The sequence below is a fragment of the Cebus imitator genome, unplaced genomic scaffold, assembly GCF_001604975.1.
Source record: "Cebus imitator isolate Cc_AM_T3 unplaced genomic scaffold, Cebus_imitator-1.0 Scaffold84, whole genome shotgun sequence".
In the NCBI taxonomy this organism is placed as follows: domain Eukaryota; kingdom Metazoa; phylum Chordata; class Mammalia; order Primates; family Cebidae; genus Cebus; species Cebus imitator.
Window position 1 is genome coordinate 625,147 of NW_016107399.1, and position 5,900 is coordinate 631,046.

Consider the following 5,900-nt stretch of genomic DNA (forward strand, 5'->3'; position numbering starts at 1 on the left):
TCCTGGTTCTCTGCTCAGTCCCCTTTTTGAACCGGCGAATGGGCGACTTCCCGTGGCTCCAATCACCAGCCAAAAGGGCCCCCGGACGGGTGTATTTTGTACGGAGAACCGCGGCTCCGGGGTGCCGACAAGGCAGCTGCGCGGGGCAAAGCTGGACGCTGGCTGAAACAGCCGCCCTGGCGACCGTGGAGCTTCTCCGCCCAGGAATTTCCTAGTCTGTGGGCAATGAAAACGCGGCGTCCACTCACCCTCTGCGCTTTCACTGGGAGCTGCAATCCTGAGCTGTTCCTAAACGGCCATCTTGGATCCTCCCTCCCAGACAATCCTTAAACACATATTTCTAAGTGAAAGAAGCCAATCTGTAAAGACTGCATGCTGTATAAGTCCAACTATATGACAAAGGAAAAGTCAAAACTATTGAGACTAAAAAGATCAGTGGTTTCCAGGGGTTAAGGAGATAGGAAGGAGGGACAAACAGGAGAAGCTCCGGGTATTTTTAGGACAATGAAACTATTCTGTGTGATACAGTCACGATGGATGCATGTCAAAACCTACGGAATGTGCAATGCTGTTGTACGTTGTATTGATGGAACACTATTGTAAACCAAGTATTTTAGTTTCTAATAATGCATCAATGTTGATTCATCAATTTTAACAAATGTACCACATTAATACAAGATATAAATAATAGGAAAATGGTGGGGACAAGATGTGTGCAAACTCTCTGAATAGTCTGATGAATTTTTTTCCATAAAGCTAAACTGCTGTGAAAATATAAATTTTATAAAAGTCGTAATATTTTTTAAAAAGTGGTCTAGGACTAGTTGGGATTCATAGAGGCTAAAAAGGTGAGGTAGGGGGTTTCAGGCAATGGATGCAGCAGCACAAAACCTAAATGGAGGAGGATATTCCCCCAATGAGGCAGAGAGAAGGAAGTATCACCCCAGACAATTGGGTCTGCTAGTCCTGTCACTGCAGCTCTGGATTTAAAGCTTCAAATTAGTGTCAAAAAGGCTTCATTCAAATCCTGGTTCTATCACTTAAGGGTTACATGAGCTTCTTGAAATCCCTTAAGCTTTCTGACCTGCATCACTGCATCACATGAGATAATGCACGTGAAATCTCTTTGTGAATTTTGAAGTGTTAAAGAAACAGCGTTTGTTATTATCGTAAAAGAGAAATCTTCTCACTGCTTTCATTTCTTTCATGGTGACCCTCTCTTGGCAACTAGCTGCCATGTGCCAGAGCAGATCTTCTTGTTGAAATGGACTCACTCAAGTCTACACCTGCTTTCTCTATCTTATGCTGAAGTTTCTCCTAAATATTGTCTTTCACTACTTATCTGTATATTTGGCTAGTCTTCTGTTGACACACCAAGTTTGGAATGGTATCAGATGTTTCAATAGCAACTTTAGTGATATTAAGTGCCAGAAAGCTGGGATGGCCGTGAACAGGGTCTGAGGGAAATCGGATCTGGGATAACAGTACTTGAACTTGATGATCTTTTTTTTTCTTACCTCCCAGTTCTTTCTCCCTTATATTACTCTCTACCCTCATCTCCCCTTCAATGATGATTTTGTGATGTCTTCCACTCAAAATCTCTATTAAAGAGAAAACCAAGCTAAAAGGCAGCTAGAGACAGCTCTGGAACAGTTTTCTATAGCCAACCTGCTCTTATGATTGAAGAGTGTTCTATCAGGTGAAAGAGTTCAAAATAACCCATACTTGATCTCAACAAATGTAGCATGCCTATTATGTTAAAAACAGAATAATGTTTAACCATTCTAAATGTGGGAATAAAGCTTGGACCTTCTTTTTATAGATTATCCAATTTAATTTTCACAAACCTTCGGTGATGTGTGCTTTATTACCAAGCAGATTTTACAAACAATGAAGCAGGTTCAGGGATTGTCAGTGACTTGGCCTAAGTTCAGCCTCATTCCTCAAGAATGCAGAGCCCAGCTCCACTTCTGCAGAGTCTAAGCTTACTTTCTTCTTGAGTCTGTCTCTCCCACTTTCCTCCTAAATGACAGACATTGTGATGTTTTGGTGTGACAGTTACTTAAGAATGAAAACCCATGGGGCATGGTGGCACATGCCTGTAATCCCAGCACTTTGGGAATTCTTTCTACTATCAGGAGATTTTCAATTTCATGGGAGAGACAACCATGTCTCTCATAAGGTACTAAGATGGGATAATTCCCTTGATCCCCTTCGCAGGCAGACACTGGAGTGGCTCATTTCATTCATCCCTCCGCTGAAGCAGGAGGCAGGGAGGGAGCGAGTGAGAGAGTGTGGGAACCGGAGGGAAACTAACACTAGAACCAGCCTGTGGCTACTGTCTGGTGGGAGCAGACTCTGTGCAGGCCCCACAGCAGCATCCAGGCGTGTACGGCCATGCTCTTTCAGCTCTGCCGTCCGGGGATGGCCAAGTGCCAGCCAGTTCAGTGGAGGGTCAAGGTGGCAAACCCCTGCCCTCTCGGTTCTTGTACAGCATCCAGAAAGAAGCAGGTCACATGGACTATTTGAAAGGTGATGAATGCAGAAGACTTTATTTAGCTCAGTGGAAATGGAGGCTGGAAAGGGGATGGGAAGATGATCTTTCCCTGAAGCCCGGCGTTCTCCCGCTGGGCCCCTCTCAGAAGCCACACCATCTGCAGTTAGCCTCTTCTATCCATAGTCTCTGGTGCTCAGTTGCTTCTCTGCTTGCCATTCAGCCACTTGTATCCTTGACGTTCAGCTGCTTGTGTTGCTCTGCCAGCTGGAGTCTTTTATGGGCACAGGGTAGGGGTAGATCAGGCCAAAAAGGCAACATGAGGGTGGAAAAACAGGGTCAGCTGTTTTCACTTAAGTCCACGGTTCCAGGCACAAGCGTGGGATTTGGCTGGGAGTCCAGGCCTTTTGTACCAGTACCTAAAGAATACAGCTTTTATGATTGAGGTATCTAAAAACTATGGTGGGCAAGAATAAACAGAGATGGATAGAAATAATTTGCTATAGGAGGCAGGAGGAATGGGGGGGTAGGGTGACAAAGATAGAGAGAAAAGTTGTCTAAGTATATGTTCATGTGGTTTTGACTTTTAAATTACATGTTTTACATGTGACAAAATTGAATGGAATTAAGGAAAAAGACTACAGTGATGGCACATAAGAGTGAGACACGTGAGTCTTCTGGGGCATGGGAAGAGATCATAAAAGACTTCATAGAGGAAGTGAATTTTGAAATGAATCCTTTTGTTTTGTGTCATGTTTAAAATTGTGGGTGTTTTAGCTTAGTCTGAAAAGGTGAGTGAGTGAATAATGCTTAAACTATTATCATCATTTACTTCTTTCCCCAATCACAGATAATGACACTGTACAACCCACTGAAATGGACTGCTTGAAAAAGAGCAGGTTTGCAGAGGATAGGGAAAGCAACAAGTTGCTTTGGTGGTGATTAATAGTCTGACCACTGGAAAAACATTTTACCTCTCAACATCATTTATAAACTAAAGAAGGCTCTCTGGGTGGACTTCAAAATCAGTTTTCATACACAGATTCTACACAGAATTGCCAATGGCCTGTTGCCTACACTGTGGCTATAATTTCTTGGGCTGTGTCATTTTAAAGAGCTGCTCTTATGTCAACAAATGGTTATCCTTCCCAATTAGTATGTAAACCTAGATTTTGGAATTTATTAATTGTTCTTCACTGTTGTGGTTATTTTACGATAAAATATTCATAACCTTTGTCTTGTAACCCCTGGCCTTTCTTTCTCATGGGAAGGGAAGAGAATCGCTCAGAAGAATAACCTTCCCACTTGGGTCAACAAGAGCTGCAACTGGTTCTAAGGAGGGTGTCTTATTGCTGTCAAATTGACCGGGGTTGTCACACATGAAGCCTGCTGTCACTGCATCTTGCTCAGAACCAGCCCCTTAGCTTGCTGAGTCAAGCTGTGCTGACTCCTGGTGATAGAATTTTAATGTGAGGAATGACAGAGGCCTTGGAGTTAATGTGTACGTGGAGGTGACAGTTTTGAATGTCAGCCAAAGCACAAAGGCCTGTCTGAAATTAATTTTGGGGGGGTGGCAGAAAGTCATGGGAAGATGGAGAAAAATAGTATGATGGAGAATTGAGATAAGTTGAGTCAAATCTACTACCATCTGCTACAAATGAAAGCATCATTCTGTGTATGAACACAGAATATTTGAGCCTAGGAGGTTAAAAACAAAAAAGCATTGGCCTCATCAGATAATTCTGTAGCTTTTAGTCAACCTAGTGTGCAATTTGCCACTTTTAGATCTCTATAACCCCAATTTCCTTTATTAAAACAGAGTTGCAAAAAGTGGACATGGATCTTCTGATGAGATGAGTTAGAACCCAATCATTTAAAGATGCAATATTTAACTTTCTGGTAATGAAATAAGCCAAACTGCATTTTATGTACCTTAATTTTCCCTTTACATTGTCACATATTTAAACTCTTAAATATTTTCCTTGTTATTTAGAAGACAATATCACATCTTTAATCTGTCTGTGGTAGGAGGAACAATGCCCAAAGATGTCTGCATCTGTGAGTGTGTTATATTACATGGCAAGGTAGAATTAAGAGAGCAGACAGAATTAAAGTTTTTAATCAGCTGACTTTAAAATAGGAAGATTATCCCAGATTACCTGAGTGGGCCCAATGTAATACAAGAGTCATTAAAAGTGAAAGAGAATGGCAGAAGAAAAGTTAACCAGACTTACGTGATGTGGGACTCTACTGGCCATCGCTGGCCTTAAAGAGTGAAGGGGGCCATGAGCCAAGGAATGTGGGCGGTCTTTAGAACCTGGAAAGGCAAGGAAATAGATCTTGTTTAGAGACCCCAAAAGAAACACAACTTGCTAATACCTGTATTTTAGCCCAGCCGTATCAGACTCGTGATCTGTAGAACAAGTCTCTGTTGTTTTGAGCTACTACATTTGTAGCTATACAATATAGCAACAGGAAAACTAATACAGTGGCTTTTCAGGTTTTTCACAGTGTGAATCTGCTTTTGTCCTCAATTTTCCTTGTTGTACCCTCTCTGAATTCTGACACTGATTTCTAAGCACACCTTATACATTACAAACTTGGTCATGCCATTTCCTGTTTCTGGACCCTACTGTGGGGCTAGTTAGCACTAGAGGAGAGCTGTGGGTCCTAGGGCCTGATTGTGTTTAGATTTGGTACTGCATGTGGGTTGAGGGGAGCATTTGAGTCCATGTCCTTGAAAAAGAGCAGAAGCCAAAGAGGAAAAACTGATTGCAAAAGCCAAGTTCGAAAACCATTTATAGAATTACAAACACGGGACAAGGGCAAGACGTTGAGGCCAGATGGCAATAGAAAAAAGGAGGGGTTAACAACGTGTGTTCTGGGAAAATAGTGTTCGAGCTCTTGAGGGGCCTATGGCTTATGTCTGTCGTGGACGGAGGTAACCTGTAGGGTTGCTTTGTGCTGATTGAAAGGTGATACGTGCAGCCAAATTTCCTCCATTGTCTTCAACTATCACAATTCTACCATCATTCATAGCCTAGCTCCTCCATAATGCTTTCCTGAATATTTCAGTCCAAAGCTGTCATCTCCTTTTATGAAGTTTTAGCATTTACCTTTTTTATTCTTCATGTGGTAGTTGCAGTTGATGGCCCCATATTTTTAACTAAACAAGGGTACCGTATGAACAATTGTAAATATTTATATAATACAGTCAAACATAAAGAAGACTTTCAAATCATTCAGTCTTACCAGCCAACGATAATCACTGTTCACATTTTAGCATTTATCTTCCGATACTGATACAATATTGTTTGTATATGCACATACATGCACACACAAATATATTTCATTTAACTTTCTAAAATAAAATAGATTGAAGGAAATTGCATATAATACAAATTAA

General features: G+C 41.6%; 1 long non-coding RNA gene across 1 annotated transcript in view; it reads right to left on the bottom strand.

The window, feature by feature from the left end:
- Window positions 1-2,524: 2,524 nt before the first annotated feature.
- LOC108308286 overlaps window positions 2,525-5,900 on the bottom strand; it is a 42,774-nt gene continuing 39,398 nt past the window's right edge. Inside the window, exons 3-4 of the long non-coding RNA XR_001826862.2 lie at window positions 4,729-4,811; window positions 2,525-2,768 (exon numbers count right to left, since the gene is read on the bottom strand). This is a non-coding gene — a long non-coding RNA (uncharacterized LOC108308286). The remainder of the gene's footprint in view (window positions 2,769-4,728; window positions 4,812-5,900) is intronic.